Source organism: Tympanuchus pallidicinctus, unplaced genomic scaffold (assembly GCF_026119805.1).
Source record: "Tympanuchus pallidicinctus isolate F22 unplaced genomic scaffold, pur_lepc_1.0 scaffold22, whole genome shotgun sequence".
NCBI classification, from domain to species: Eukaryota; Metazoa; Chordata; class Aves; order Galliformes; family Phasianidae; genus Tympanuchus; species Tympanuchus pallidicinctus.
The window spans coordinates 23,575,996-23,593,019 of NW_026294739.1; the positions used below are offsets into that span (position 1 = coordinate 23,575,996).

Sequence of the window (17,024 nt, forward strand, 5' to 3'; positions counted from 1 at the left end):
CAAGCAATGCTAATGCACAGCTGGGATTCGTATGTAAGGTCAGCTAGCAGTTTAAAAGGAAAAACAGTAAATGAGTTTTACACAGAAGAGTTGGACAAGAAGAGAACCAATCAAATATTTGCAAGTTGCACTGCTCCTCTAATAAGAGCCAGGATTCCCTGTATTTTCTGCTGTATTTTTAAAAAGTCAGACCAGCAATATATAAACTGACGAGTAGGTTTAAGGATGTTTTCAGCATGTGACTAAGACATAATGGAGACATGTACAGGCCCAAGGCAAATTGTTCCATTCTCATTTTCATTCAGACCAAATAATTAAAATCAGTAAAGATGCACAGAAATAACAGAGAACATGATTTTGCTCACTCCTTTTTTCTTTCCTTAGGTCAGTTATAGTCAGGCAGAGGAAACTCAAATCTACACATTTTTGCACTGTGCATGCAACACAAAGGAGCCACAGGGTGACAATAAGGCACTGGGTTGAGCTGACCAGGTTGCTGGTTCAAGCATATTATGGCCGGTGCTGTGACCTGCACACGACCAGAAGGACTGGAAGAAGCCCAAACTGCTCCCAGTTACACTGCACAAGGAAGAGCTGAACTCTGCCAAACACTGAGCACTTGCTCAATTCACTGAAGCACTGTGCATGAACCAAGGAAAGTATGCAGCCCCAGGACAGAGATCAGCGATTTTATCTGAGCACTTAAAGGAAAAGCACCCAGAATGCTTACATCCACATGCTGACCTTATTAATTTAAAAATAAGTTACTATAAGAAGTTTGCTTTTACCATTGCCATAATCCATTAACCTTCATTCTCTTACAACTCTGTAAACACCTACAGAAAAAGAGTGAGATTTTAAATGCAGGTACTCCTAGAAGGTATAACAGGGCACACCGAATGTCTCTGAACTCAGAGCAAACCCCTGGAGATGAGAGCAGACCTGCTGTTCCTTCCCCCTAGATACTTGGGGATGTGTTGCAAGGACCTCTGCCAAGCAAAAGGCGACAGTCTGTGCCTGCTGCACAGCGCCGAGCTTCTGAAATGGACCATCTGCCAATCCTCAAATGTTGAGCCCTCCGTGATCGCTCATATTGCTGAACACCTGAACACGATGCAAAGATGCTGGCTTTGCTTTGATTTTTCCATTTTGGTGGTCCATATCCATTTCCATGGGCGTTGTCTCTAAAAATGGTGTTGGAATTTCCAGTTAACTCCTTTAGTAATGGAAGCAAAAAAGAGCATAAACCCACAAACCTTAACTTGTACTACCTGTGACCCCAAGTTCATTATTTGACAGCTCTAGCTTGAACAGTATGTAAAAAGAAGTCAACTAATTTAATAAGCAAAGCGCTTCAAAAATATATCAGAAATGAAATGATAGAGCCAGCCTTACTGCCAACAGCTGTGGTCAGCAATGAAATCATTAGCAATACCGCATTACTATTCGAGACCATAACTCATTTGGTTTAGAAAGTCCACAGAGGGCCGACTTGCTTTGCCATAAAAAACAGAGCAGATTCCGACTGCGTGAAGATCAGTTCTTTACGTCCCCTGCTTCCTACACACAGACTTCTGTTTGTTCTTCACCAGCCTCGGAGCAGCCTGACTGTTCCTTTGACCATGTGCCCAATCTGAAACCCACAGACCTCTCTCCTGTGTTCATCCTAATCTTGGCGATCTCTTTGAAGGTATTTTCAGATTACCAGATTTGCCATAGCTAAGAACCTAAAGTAATCCCAGATAGTAAACATTTTCACTGCAGGCCCAAATTCTGCTATTTTTGAAAATAATTTGTTTCCAATTTATTTCCCAGGTTCATTTCCGATCTCCATTCCTAAGCGCACCCATATCTGAATTGTGATGTTCAGCAAATTCTGTCTGAAACCGAACATCTGATATTGATGTCTCCTATTTAGAGTTTCGTATAACACCACTCTGCAGCCCACCTGGAAACTAATGGATAAAGATACTCCGAAAGGAAAAGAAGTCTGTATTGTTAGGATTATGGAAAGGCATTGACCAAAAAAAATCAAAACATTTTTGTTGCTGTTTTGTGTTTCAAAACCATCTCTTTCCCTGCGCAAGCCAAGGTGAGATGGTTAAACACAAGGGGGCATGCAAATGATCTCAAATGCTCTAAAGAGGAGTACGGAGTTTTCCCTTCAGCCCTGGTTGAGGAAAAGCAGGGCACGTCAAATTCTGCTCTTATGTAATTGGGCCATCGTGTTCTGACTTCACCTGCGTTTCCAGATGGTCTCAAGATGTTGGTCAATCTACAGCTCCATTCCAGCTGCCTAGCCCTGAAGTGACTAACTGAACTGAGGTCTACATACGAAAGCAACATATGCAATACAATTGCATTTCTTTTATTCCGTGCAGATGGGAAAGCAGCACACATGCCATAGCTGTTAAGTACCCAGAAGCAGAATAAAAACTAACAAAACTAAATTAGAAAGTTATGTTACAAGCAACTTGTCCCGCTCCCTTAGAAATCTTTGCATAAACAACTTCCAATCTATCAGCATTATCCCAGGCTTGTCTATTTCCCATACAATCTCACTGTCGTCAGGTGAGCAATTCCTTTTCAGCAGCCAGCTTGCAGCAATGAGGAGGTACAGCTAAGAGCTACTGGCACGTAAAACACAGTGACTGATGCAGGAAAGAAAAAAAGAAGATTCAGCCCCAACGGGCCAGTGCTCCCAACTGTTCTGTCCTACCGAGTACTCACTGGGGAACGGCTCCATCTACTGCAAGCACTTCAATGCAACTAAGCTGTCCATCCACCCACAGAAGACCTGAGAAGTGATACATGTGCTGTCCGATTTATCTTCCCCCATGGCAGGGAGTTGGTCACTTAGCAGAACAGCCATCCTACATAGCTGAGACAGCCAGAATCTTCACATGAAAACAAAACAAGTCATGCACACTGACTGGAGGACATAGAACTTGTGAACCGTGGCCTGGAAATGGTCCAGTGTCTGCAAGACATCAACAAACTGAAGTATCGTGACACACGAGGGGAGTGGATTGGATCCGGAAGGTGTTTCTCTGAAGCCTGCCTCACACAGAAAGGGGGCCAATCTGTGTCCTGCAATACCAGCCTCAGCAGCATCAGAGTTCGGATGGATTTCTGCATGTCTCAAGTGATGCATCCCCAGTATTGCAGGATGCAAGTTTCTGCTTGGGGTGTCTACAAATTTACTTGGATTTATTATCCCCAGAATAACAAATGACCATTTCAGACCACAAGTGTTTAAAGCTGGCTTGAAGGAGCAACAAACCCTGCCCTCTCAATCCCAGCAAATTGTTTTCTCATGCTCATTTTAAATATAGTTTCCCTGTTTCCTTTCTTAATCCAGCAAGAATGCAGCTTCCATGATTTACTTCTCTTTATACCACAATTGTTTTTCTGTTATTTTTTCAACTAAAACAAATAGTAAGTGTGACATTCAAGACACAGATGCAATTCCTTACCTTTGGTGAGAACATTCCTTGGTGCTGACTTCCTCCTCCCAGCTCACTTTCTAAAGGAAGGCTGCTGTATGCAGCTTTAATCTTTTCTTCCTCATGCACGATAGGACAGTTTGAAATACATATTAGACTTAAATTTTTCACATGAATTTAATATTTTTCCTGTTTTGCCTTCTTTGGAAAGCAGGAACAAGTTTTAGGCAGAACAATAACACAGATGGAGTTATTAATGAGAAATTATGCTCATAGCTTTTCCGTTTCCAAAGCTACCTCTGTCAACTTCAGATGCTTCTGAAATCAAACACCATGTTTCGTTGTGCTCACAGTCCTCCCTTGCAGCTGCTGTATCAACCTACTGCTGCTCACTGCGGGGAACACAGAGGGGTCACTTCCACACATTCCCAAGATCTGTAACCATAACTATTTAAAAAGTATTAAAGTCTTTTACATTCCCTTCCTTGGCTTTATCTCACTGTGACTGGTTTGCAGCGAAGATAAGCTGTGCAGAAATTAGAGTGGAATAAACCAAATCTCTCTGCAGAAATGCTCCAAATATCTCTCAAAGTGTTGATTTTAGAATTACAAAGCAACTCAAAATTAAGCCTATTTTTAATACTTTGTTGTTGTTTTTTTTTTTTATTATTATTTTAAATCAAAGAAAAACGTACTTTGAAAGATTCCCATCACACAAAATCATTGATTTTAACATGATCAGAAATTCCATTTTTACCTTGTCTCAAAGATAGGAAATGGACATCTTGCAGGAAAAAATAATGATAAAAGTTACTTGTGTTCAGGAATTGCTGCTTAGTTTAAAACAATGACAAACACAACAGAACAGCCACCTTCTGCCCTTCTGCTCCCCCCAGCCCAAACCCATGCTGGGGATGCAGGCTCCTTGCTGGTATCTGAGCTCCGGAAAAGGAAGCCACTTCCTCATTAAGACATACCCAACTATGGTCATAACACGGAGAGCCAAAAGTAGTAACAGATTTATTATTACCACAGTTTGGGAATAAAATGGCTTTTTTTTTTTTTTTTTTTTTTTTCCTGTTACTCAATCCAGTTAATTATCCATGCAAAGTAAAGTTATTCCTGGCAGCTACAGAGACAAAACCAACTTCAATACTGCCGTGGGTGGAGTGGTTGTTATGCAGGAGAAGAAACAAACTAGTTCAGTAAATTAGCCCAAACAAGATACGCACTGGGATTGGTCTCTAGAGATTCAAAATACTGAATTCAATGCTTTTAGGCTTATGGTACCTTTTATTTAAGAGAGAAATGCCTGATCTGGGACTGCTGCACATCCCAGAGATGGTACAAAGAGGTGATTTTCTTCAGAGAGTGCCCTGAGGGTAACAGGAAGAATTACAGAAAGCTTCAAACCATTCCGCTTCCCCAAATGTCCCCGTGCTGTGGATTCTCACTTCGGCAACAAAGCTCAACCAGTGAGGAATTTGTGGTGGCTGCTGTCACAAAGCACGGCGCCAGCTCCACACCAGCCCTGCGTTTGCTGGGAGAGCACGGTCCGGCTTTGGTGAGAGGAGGTCCACGCTCAGACCATGCAGCACCTTTGGGCTCAGCACAGCTCAGTGCTGTGTACCCAATCCACAGCCGGGGCCCTCCGGACAGCCCTGCGACCGCAGTGGAAAATTATCTGTCCTAGCAAGTGTCCCCACGGTCAGCTTTCACCTCAAAGAGACGTACTGACAACAACCGGAGGATGGAGAGGTGACACCAAAATCCCACACCTCCAAAAGGCGCACACCGAGCAGGGACTGAAAGCACAGGAAACCACAGAACCCAATGGAAGCACCCGGTCCAGCGGTCCGTGGGCACTGTGATCCCATAAACAACGAACAACGGGAACACAGATGAATACTATGGGAAAAGAAACCTCTCGCATTTTTTTTACTGCAGTAAAGTACAGACCACCAAGAACAGCTTGACTCAAATACCCAGCATTAGTTCCCACACGAGAGTTGTTATTGTTGGCTTCGACACCACGTCCAACAAGAACAGTAAGAACATGCATTCTGCTAATGTTTGAATAACCCCTGCCAACAAATTGATCCCACAGCAGCAAGGAAGTAGGAGATGGTTGCAAAAGATTAAGTGAGAGGTGGAGAGGGGAGACACACGTAGCACTATTCTTTTAGTATAACTGTTCAGTTATAGGAGCTCTTTTATTTGCTTATTTTAAGTGGTTTGTTTCTTCTCCCTTCTTAAAAACAAAACAAAACAAAAACAACAAAAACAGGGCATTGGTGAGCATCTGTAATTTTACATCCAAGGGAGATGCAACTGCCAGGGAAACAGAGATTCCACAGATGTTAACCCATAGCACAGCCCACATTAAGTAAATCTCTAAATAAGGGCTGGAAGGCACTTTCCAAAGAAAAACAACATTTTTCCAAAGTAGGCAATGACAGCTGTCAGCTTAGCCCCAGTCCAGCAGACAGGCTTCTATATTCAAACGGTTACCCTACAATAAATCCATCCCTTCCATAGGTAAAAAAGATAAGCAGGTCACTGAAATAGAGGAAAATCCAGAGTGTCCTCTGTGTGTTACTTCAGTTTTCTTTTCTGAGAGAATGTTTTGACGTATCTGAGTGGTCTTGTAAATGGACCAGTAAACCCAGCTCCTCAGTAGCCCACAGAACCAAGTCGTTGTGGCACTTGAGCATTCGGGGCTCTGATCCTCAGCAGGGTGTGAGGCTGAGCTGACAGCACCCAGCTACCCAAGGGCTCGAGTCTGTGCTCCTGCACAGCACCACACGTAACTGCTGTCCCAGCGCCACTGAACGGAGCTGGAGCCTACGCATCCAAACCTGGTCTGCTGTCTCTTTTCAGTCTGACAAGGAAGCAGATGTGCTAAAAACATAAATTGAACTGTAATTTTATTCTTACACGAACGTTTCTTCCCTAGGAAATAGATAAGCTTCCTTCTCCAGGAACAGGTCACAGCACCGAGGATACTACTGGCTTTTGATTGCTCTCTTCAGGTACCTCCATTCTGCTCCACCCCTCGAGCACATTCATCAGGTTGGCATATGAGCTCCTGAGATGTGTGTGAGTATATACTGTGCCATGAATGTGAAGAAAACAGAGCAGAGTGAATGATTACAATTACAGTAAGTTTGTAATCATTGTTTTAAACTGGTATGTCCCGATGGCAGCCTGTCGCTAAAGAGATTTCACCTTCTCAGTCTTTTACAAACTCTTAACATTAAATGGAGCTCTGTATCTTTAATCGTTGGAGTGATTTTCCAACTCACACAAGTAAACCTTTTCCATAGTACAGTCTCTTTTTAAGTTAAAAATAAAACGCCCAACTATTTTCTTTTTCCCACAGACGAGAACATTAAAACATTGACATTTTAATCTGTTCTATACAAGAGTGAGTTGTGTCAGCACACTGCTTCCAGCTACAACAACAGAAAAACCCAAGTTTAATTAAAGACAGAGTGGAGAAGCTGCCTTATGGTGTCTGAACCACAAAGCTGCAATGCACATTCTTTGTGCACTCACCATCTTCGGGCTGAGCTTCCCTGCGGATAACTGCCTGGCAGAGAAGAAATGATGGCAAAGAAAGGGGAGATGAGAAAAAAGCATCTTTCTCTGAGGAAATCAGAAAGGTGAGAACCATAACTTTCACAAATTTTACCCAGAAAATAGCAATAGCAGAGCACAAACACCCTTATCACCAAAACACACTGAAGTTAATCATGCTTCTGTCAGCCCCACCACTTCAGTGCTAGGACTCCTACTGACCCGCGCCTTGACACTGAACGAACGCACATCTCTGCTGACAAGTTCATTTCCCCAGCATGTTCCACTGACGTTCTGTTTCTAAGACTGGAACCACAAAATCCTGGGTTTCTACTTCCAGGTAAGCAGCAGAACTCCAGGAGACACTGCAAGCAGAACCTGACCCTTCTGCAGGGATCCTCTGGCAGCTCCTGCAGGCTGGAGGCCCTGGGGCTGCAGCAGGAGTTCAGTGGGGCAGCAATGGAGGAGGAAGCCTGAGGAGAGAAGTAATTCCCTTCCCATCTCCTGCCCGTGAGCGGAAAGACAAAATGTTGGCAAATCTCCAGTTATGTCTACCAGTGCTTCCTCACTACAAACAGGAACACCAAGAGTAAGTTTGCAACATCATCCTTCACTTGCTGGAGAGGATGCAGGGCCCAGCACCATGCTCAAGAAGATGCTTCTTGATGCTGCTCCCAGAACTTAGGCTCTGAAGCAGGACAGTGGCTCCCTGAAGTAGGAGACAAATCAAAATGAGAAGGAGTTGTGTGAACAGCAACAAAACGGAAAGTGGAGACGGAAAACAAGCAAAACCAGGAGAAAAAAGCATAGGAACGCTCTTCTTTACTGAGAGGGTCCACATCTAATATTGTTGGCAAAACTCTGTAAGAGACTAATTTCAATTAAAGGAAGATATATCCTGAAAGTGAACCTGGAGGGGCACATATATAAATAAATTGTACAACTTGGCTGTGGCGTGTAGTATGTTATCCTCCAAACTTTGGTTTTTCAGCTGAATAAACAAAATTATAGATGGAAGAGGACAAAAATATATACCAAATTACCTCAAAATTTTATAGATTGCTTTGTGAAATTGTTTCCTGCCCTATCTGTCACAAAGAATAGGAAAGATACGTATATCAAGGAAAATATATTCACATTCTCAGCCAGTTCCTTGAAAACCAAGCCAAACCACACCGCCCAAAATCCAAGCAGTCAAACCCCATTATCACCCAGCTCTCACTCAGACACCTTCAGCATTGCCCAATTTCCAAATGGTGATGGGTACATGCAGGCTGCCAGGCCTAGCTTCGCTCCCGGGCCGGTGAGGACATCCCTCTGAACAACGTGGAGCCTCTTCTGCCCACGCACACCTTGGCGGACAGAACAGCTCCTGCTGGAATCCCTCCCTGAGGAAAAGATGTTTGCAGTCTCTGCTGGTGGCAGATCTGATGAGTGTGGAAGCTGGCTTACACACATACTTTCCACAGCTGGGCATGCTCCTCTGTGTTTACATTTCCAAGCGTGTCTATACTGCATGTCAGTCCTGCAATTTTTACTGTGCAGCATCACCATTACCTTAAATCGAGATCTGTGAATGTTGGATTACAAAGAAGAATGTTTTCCCTGTCCTCTTCTTAAGAAAAACAAAATCCTAAGAAAGTCAATGAATCCAAGCAGAGACTTCAGAAGTCTCCTTTCAGGCAATCAAAGGCAGGATTTTCCAACCAGGCAGCTGTAGTTCATTAGATCCGCCATGGACCGTGAAAGCCACTTGCCAATAGTGTCGAAAGACTATTACTCATTTCAATCTCTCTGAAGAGGACAGCTCTCTGACAAAGCATTAGTGAAAAACAGAGTTTGGGGCTCTGACTGAACAGCTAAGCACACAGAAGGAAGCTCTACACTGAACACGATGCCGAATTTCAAAGGCAGATTGACGTCCCAGCTTTTCGCTGGCAGAGATCAGATCTTCCACGTAGATTATAGAGGGAATAAAAATAAGCATGCCATGCGATAATCATCCTATACAACCTGACAGAAGCATATTCCTGAACAGTTTTCTGTACCCCTTGCTAATACCTGCAAGTGGCAGGAGGAGAAAAAAGTCAAATCTGCTAAGAACTTCTCATAATCCATAGAAATATGGATTTTATATATACATATAAAATAAAAAATAATTAAGAAATCTCTGCAAAATTAATAAAAAATTACAGCAAAAAATAATGAGGAAGACTGGAAGACACCCATTTTTTCACTTCCCCAAATTAAATTTCTGCAGAAACAATCAGAAGAATAAGATCTCAAAATGGCATGAATCTGTAGCACATGGCTTTGCCCCCCCTCACACTTGGCAACGTCTTCCCCTTTGGTTCTTGCAACGATCTCAGCCCTTACAACTTCCGCTCTTCTGCCTGCAGCTTCCCATTGCTCCTGCAGTGCCGGCAGCAGCACTACTGACATTTTCAGAACGGCCTCCCCGGTTCCAGGCAGTCTTTCGCTGTGGCCGCCACGTGCAAGTGATAGATCTTGCACAGAAGACAAGTGCATTTGGTGTCCGGCTGTTACCACAGACACCACTCCTGTGAATGTTCCAATTGCCACGGCTGAGCACATGAACTCCCATACCTTGTGTGTGATAGCGGCCAGGAAGGGGTGTCAGAAATCCAGCATCTGAACTAGAGGTAAGATGATCTCTCCGTGTTTGTTAATCAAGACAGCAAACGCCCCACCCAAAGCCTCTCCATGTCAGTACAAAATCTGAAGCATTGGGAAGGGCTGAACAAAAATGCTCTCTCCTCATCCCCGAGGAATCAATAACCCACTTTGTGCAGTTCCCTCAGATTCAGTTTTTACAACTCTCTTTTTACAGACCACCAGAGAGAACTCAAATCCCTCTCATTCCTAACATACACCTTACTTCAAAGAAGAAAGTTTACCAAAAAGTGTAATCAGCCATTATGCATACTCAGCAAATAGCAAAATCTAATCAAATTACGTGGGGGAATGTTTTGTTAGGATTCCAGAGAAGTGCGGGTTACACCTCACAGGAGAGATGTGCTGCGACACAAGCGATATCGCACACAGAATGAAGTTGGCCTTTTCATAATGTTTTTCCCCAACTTAAATACGTTCTCTGAGGAGGACTGGCAGTGTGGCCAGCAAGCCAGTAACTGCCCTGCCCAGATAAGCATTGGTGTCCTCTCTGCCTTGGAAAATATTTTAGGAAAAGCCTGTAAGAATCTGATGTCACAACAGCTACCTTACATGACCTCGTATACACTTTAATAAAGTCGAAATGTATTGTACAGCAGCAAGTAGCAAACAATGATTGCTATTATTGTATGACTGGGCATCAGAGAGAATCCTTTCCAAGAGAGTGCCAGGAAAACTGCATTCGTGGTAAATTTTATGAGAGAAGGATAAAAAACAGGTAGTTCAACAGATTCCTGAAATCCCAGAAGTGGTCAATAAATTGACTTCTGCTTCGCATTATATGAAGAGGCTGTACTTAGCAAATCACTGTGTAAGCTGCCTCAATAACAGCACTCCTGCTATCAAGTTTACTTGCGATGATTCCAACAAAGAAATTAATTTCTTAGATGACAAGAAAAGGTTATCTAGAATGGGGAAGACACACGAGGCAAAAATTTCCACTAATAAAACAAATATCAGACTCTGAACTGAATGTAAAGCTACCTTTTCTTTCTGCTGAAAGCTGTGAAATCCCTATAGCCTCAACACCAGAGCTACAAAGAAAACATCCCTCAAACTGCATTTCTAAAAATAGAAGGGAAGCAGAATGAACCGTCTCTTTCTCAATATGTGGTTCACTGGAGCATCCCCTACCCTCAGGAAAGGCCCATAACAAGAAAATATACACCCACCTGCAATCAAAGCTCTAGACTTAAAAGCAAACGTAACTCAGAGCTACTGTTTAATTTACTCCTTCTCAGTAACATTAGTGCCAGGTAAGGAAAACTCTACACTAAGAACCTTACAGATTTCAGAATACGCCTCTACCACAAGTTATGGCATAAAGGTGTTTCCTAAGACTACAGCCAGTAATAAAGCAGACCCCTTCCCAGTCTCACGTTACTGATTTTGCTCATCTGCTTATTCCCTGGAGATACTCAACAGGTATCCATCACACATCTGATTTTCCATCTGAGTTACTGCATTTATTTTTCATAAATCTTTTCACAAAGGGACACCATTTTACACCAGGGTCCTCTGTGTTCCTCTTACTGAAACAGTTCACCTTCAGTTGCTGCTCTCTTCAGGTTTGTCTTATGCGTAAGAACTCAGCAAAATTTTGATCAATGAGCAAAGTCGTGTGTGTTTCTAATGCATCTCACCAGGAAGTCAGCTATCAGCACATGAAAACAGGTGTTGACACAGATTTGTAAGGTCCTGCAAAGAAGAGCTCTGCCCTCCTGCGCTGCCCAGAAGCGTACTCGCACCACTTCCCTAACGCTATTCAATCAATCTGAAGGCTAAGAACTGTGAGATCTGGATATCGGTATCTAACAACTAGCCTCAGTGCTAGATGGGTTGCATTACATTTTACTGGAATGATCAACTTCTACAGAGTTGGTTTTAGTGGTAAAATTTGTATTTCTGTATTTCACAGCTGTAAAAACTTACATCAAAATATTAATCAAATATAAACCAGTAACATTTTTTTTAATTTAAAGGAGATACGGTGACTCCATTAACTATACTTAATATATAGTTAATCTGGTCGGTCTGACAATGTTCTCAGAGCCACAGAACGGCCAACACAGGGCTCCAGATAAGAAAAAACTGAAGAGAGTAATGTAATGCTAATTACATAAATTTTCGGGAGATATGTTCCTAGATTAGCTTAATTTTTAATCATAACTTTATTGCTAATTAATAGCACAGATATAGTAGATTTTCATAAGGCAGTTGACTTGATGAAAAATGACATTTGATTAGGAAACTCAAAATCAACATGACACATCAAGTGGGTTAGGGACAGATAGGCCTCAAAACTTATTTGTAGATGAGGCTAAACACTAAGTAAATGTTTCCAGCTTATACCAATTAAATATCAAAACAAAAGAGAATGGGTTATTTTATCCCACCTCTGAGAGCCTGACCATCTCTGTCTGTGCATCAGGGAAAAAGGATCTTGCCTGAAGATGATTACTGAACAAATTTACAGACTACGGAATGATGAAAACAAGGATGATGGATAGAAAGGCATTTAGTTTGCCTGGTAAAGAAGAGTCAAGCAAAGATCATAGTTTTTAATATGGCAAAATGTAAGCAAGCATGTCTAAGCTACACTTAGAGCCTGTCGGCTGTCCTGAAAACAGGGATTCTAAAAGGTCATTGTAGAAGAACATTCAAAAGGAGCTTCAGGGAGATATTGTCAGCGAACAGGACTATGGTGATAACTTCACTTTCAAATTTGCTCCAAAGCTAAAATTACACAAGCAAGGCTTAGTCAGAAAAATAGCACACAACAGATGGCAGCAGATAGGGCCTGATGCAGCACAGAAGACAACAGAGGGCTGGGGGTGGCACAGGGAATAATCCAGAATGTGAGCCACAGAGGTCTCTGCCCTCACTCCCTCTTGGCTTTAAAACAAACATTGGAGGTTCCAGTTCCCTGCACTTTTCCCTACAGTACACATATACAAATGGAAACAGAAAGCGTTTAAAAACAAAAACAAAACCCACAACAACAACAAAGTCCATATCAGCTCTTCACAGGAGATGCGCAGCTGAAGAACATGCTGTTCTGTGTGGGCTGGGACCTAAACCAAAGGAGAATGAGGCAGCACGGATGGGATGACTGGGCTGAAGTCGTGGACACACAGCACATCTGAGCAAAGGCAAGTCTTCAGAAATAACCAAGACAGTGCTCTAATGAGGTACTACCAATAGCATAAGCAGCACATTTCCCTTTAAAATACAAAAGCTTCTAAAATGCCAGTTGCTGCAGTGTCCGCCCAGTCTGGGAAAAGAAGTGGAACTGGCATGGGAAGGAAACATCACAAGACACAATAGCCAAAGAAGAACAACCTTTGTGTGCTTTGATACATTGCAAGTTACTGTCACCCAGCCACTGCCACTGGCAAGTTCCCTGCCACACACAGCCTTTGATCCCCACTCTGTTAAAGCAACAACCCTCTGCCCCAGAGCTACCAAGACGTTCATTGGTACAGAAGGAAGGAAGCAGTTGTGCTCCTCCACACAAGCAGGCTGTTCCATGGGGTGAAATTCAGACACCCGAGAGACAGGGAGGAAGCAGCACGACGGTATGCCTCTTCGGTCTCATCACACATACACACCCAAGCTCTCCTGCTTCTTCCCTTTGTACAATGCTTTGCAGATAATGCACACTATTAACATTTCCTTTTTCTGAAAGAAATCTTAAAAAGCCCTATTTAAGAGGAGCAGCTCACATATGGTACAACAAGATGTTCTGCTGTCATCAAAGGAACAAAATTCCACCATAAGTTACACAGCTTTTTTCATCTGATTTATTGAAGTATCATTCAGCACTCCACTGTTCTTCACTGTTACAAACCCACCCGGCTGCTGACAGCCCCACGGCAGGACATGAGACACACCAGAGCGTGTATTGCTTTGGTGTGGCCATAAATGTATGAAAAGGGAAAGAATAACGAAGCCTTAGACGACTTGTCTGAAATCTCGTTATATCAACAGCACAGCTCCACGGCGCTCTTTCACCCAAACCATCCACCTTTATCCATTACAGAAAGCATTTAATACACCTCGCATCAGCTAAACAATGGAAGGCCCGAAGCGGTGACCGAGGGAACGCTTGAGATGCACACAGACGTGACAAAGCTGAGAGCTGTACGTGAGCCTGCAGGTGCCGGGACTGTAACCCTTCTGTTTGAGCCAGGGGAGCTACACAGCCCTGGGATGGATGGAGCTGCAGAGTGCTGGGCCAGGAGGGGATTCCTCGGGTCCCACCCTGCGACCATTCTCAGCAGCGGCTACAGCCAAACCACATCCAACAGTTCATTGCAATTTCAGCCATTTTCAAACAAACATTATGTCTGCAGCTGTGCTTAACCAGCAGTTCCAACACTTTCCGTATCAGAAATCACCCTTCTGTTAGGAAGAATTGTACACCATGACCGAGCCACCTAGAACCTCCAACCCAGGTTTGTCTTAATGCAGCCAACCCGCCCATGAGCAGGGCTCCAGATGCAGCGATGTTGTGGTTTTCCTGTTACCACCTGCCTCCCTCCAACATCAATATGCTTCAGAGTCCGAAGGGACACTCAAACAAAGCCAGAGGGACAGGCAGGAATCAATGGCAAAACAAAAACAAACAGCTTTCAAATGGTTTCAGACTCTTTAAAAGCATGGAGTTCTTATTTTTAGACTGCATACAAGTCTAGCTCAAGGTGCTTTTTCCTTCATCCCCATGACAGTAGTTAAGTGAATACACCTGCCTCGCCTCCCTCCGTTCTGATGGTAAACAGAAGGTCTTGCATTTAGGGCACAACGTGGAATACTTCAGAGCAGCCCTGTGCCAAAATGGCACATTTCTGAGAGATGCAAAGGTATTCAATAAAAAGCTTTTAAAGGCATATTTTTAAACTTGCAGCAGGAAAGCTTTTCTGTGTCAAGACAGTAATTCTTTTAACAGCATTGATCAAAATGTCATTCTTTTATGAGTGTACAATACCTTTTAATGGCATACAACAAGCCATTAGGGTTATACACCTCCGCATGGCAGACAGCTTACTGGAAAAATGGGAACACCAGCCAAGAGACAGCCACCGGCCTTCATGCTTCTAAGAAGGCAGCTTCCTTCATTTACCCCAGCTCTATTTCACTCCACAAATGAAACGATCCCCAAATTAAGTCGAACTTCTCATTCCTTCCACCAAACAGTTATTTTCACTGTAACCTACTTACTTTCTCCTAAGAAATACCTTCTAAAAATACAATGAATATTCTGGCTTTCTGAAATGGAATTTTATCACCAAGGTCACATCCACTTCTTTCTTCTCTCTGGCAATCGTACTTATCCCCAGATCAGCACTGACTGAGGAATCAAAGGTGGTTGAATTGCACATAATGGCTTTGATTCTCAGCAACAGGAAAAAGAAACCACACGCCCTTTCCTTACACTGAGACTTGGGACAGAATCTGTCTACAAATCATCCAATTCTTTTCAAGTGCACCAACCCTTCAGAAAGGGTAAGAGTGCTGGTGATTGCATTTGCTCTGCTTCAATGGAAGGCAAGCGTGGGCTCACCAGATGCATTCAGCAGTGCTTTACAGCCTTATTTTAGTTACCAGGAAGAAAGGGAATGATTTTTTATCAATCCACCTTCAAGGGTTTTTACTGTAAGGTGGGAAAATACGTATGGGATTTAATCATCTATGCTAATTGGGCTGTGGCCACACCAAAGAAACTTTATTTCACTCTTGGAAATATGTATGGATGGTAGCACTACTCAGCTGTTCTTGAGAGCGCACACCTGAGGCACTGGTATAGGCAAATGAAGAACAGTTTCTGACTAAAACTTGGAGAAAGCTGATGAGAAACAGAAAACAGAAGAAATATGAGGCTATGTAAAGCAAAAGCTGGAGCGAATTTAATTTAACCTCAATTAAGAAAAGTTTACCTGGCTGCTGGTTTCTCTTTCATCTCTTCGGTTCAGAAATACGAAGTGCTGCTGTGCCCTGCTGCCACCACACAGCCCTCACCGCCATCGCGTGTAGAGTTTAATACGAGAGTTGGATTTTTCACACCATCTTCAAACATACATAAAGTCAGCTGAAAACAATTTACGCTTCGTAAGATGCCGTCATCTCAAAAGTACCACAAAGCTGACTGCGCTTATATCGGCTCCGCATCCATTAATAAGCAGAGCCGAATACAAAGAGGCGTCTCCAGGGGGCTCCCGGGTCACCTAGAAAGAGCGTGACTGTGCAATGGTAACCGGGACCAAAACCCGACCAGAACCACACGAGAGCTGCACGCACACAGCACGCGTGTAACAACGCTGCGATCAGACAGCAGACGGGTCGCGTTCTGGTGAAGCCGAGCTGCAAAACCGCCATCACAGCGTGTGGATGAGGACGGCAGAAGATGGCTGGGATGGGGGGCTGTGCTGCCCATAAGCAGCGCTGAGCACCGCGTGCTCTTACCGCTCTATTTATTGCCTCTGTCCAACCCTTCCCCGCCAGATTCCTCACGTAGTCAGCGACGTGACTTGTAAAAGTGAAATAAAGCTTAGAATGTTTTCTGGAAGGCAATATCACCAGGAATATACAGGACGTCTCAAGCAAGCTGCACGCGCTTTGTGCTTAGCAGGGAATCGGTTTCTCGCTACCACGTGCCGTTAATTAGAGCTGCTCTTTCAGCTGCGGTCCAGACAGCGAACGCGTGTCCTGAGCGCGTTTAAAACAAAGCGCGCTGGGTCATTAGATGGGCATGAACTCCTGCACGGCACCTTGGGGTGAAAATTAATTCCTTGTGGAATTACACAAAATTCTATGCAATAAGCACTGCGGCGGGGTAAAGTAACCGCCATCCCGGTCACCAACACGAGGGACCTGTCCCTCCTCTCGCTCCCGACGCCGCGAGCGCGGCCCCAGCAGCTGAAGGAGCCGCTACCGTTTGGCGGCGCCCGCCCAATCCCGAAGAGGGCGACGCGAAGCCCCGCCCCGCGGCACCAGGAAACCAATCAGCACTCAACAAGGGCAGGGGCTTCCCGCCCGCAAATCCTCACGAACCTACTGGTTCCGAACGTGTTGATTGACGTGAGTGTCGCCCAACAGAAGCGCGGCCGCTGGCTCTCGTGCGTCGACGATTGGGCATCGAAGCGAAGGGCTGGCGGCGAAGCTCTCGGGACGCGGACGGAGCGCCGGTTGTCATGGCGACGGGCTGCTCGCGCTTGGCGTCCCGCTGCCGTTGGCCGCAGCTCCCGGCTCGGTGGGCGCGGGGCCTTTGGGAGCTTTTGTAAATGCTGACCTTCTAAACGGCGCGTT

At 44.1% G+C, this 17,024-nt stretch overlaps 1 protein-coding gene across 24 annotated transcripts in view; it reads right to left on the reverse strand.

Moving 5' to 3' along the window:
• Window positions 1–16,589, reverse strand: part of LOC128082657 (transcription factor SPT20 homolog) — a 98,725-nt gene extending 82,136 nt beyond the window's left edge. For 18 of the 24 annotated variants that reach the window (XM_052687037.1, XM_052687032.1, XM_052687007.1 and 15 more), the window contains exon 1: window positions 15,656–16,586. The gene's annotated coding sequence lies outside the window, so the exon portion shown is untranslated. Of the gene's footprint in view, window positions 1–2,730; window positions 2,932–3,476; window positions 3,632–15,655 lie in introns of those variants that run through there. The other 6 variants (XM_052687024.1, XM_052687020.1, XM_052687038.1 and 3 more) reach the window with 5 other exon arrangements.
• Window positions 16,590–17,024: the final 435 nt, after the last annotated feature.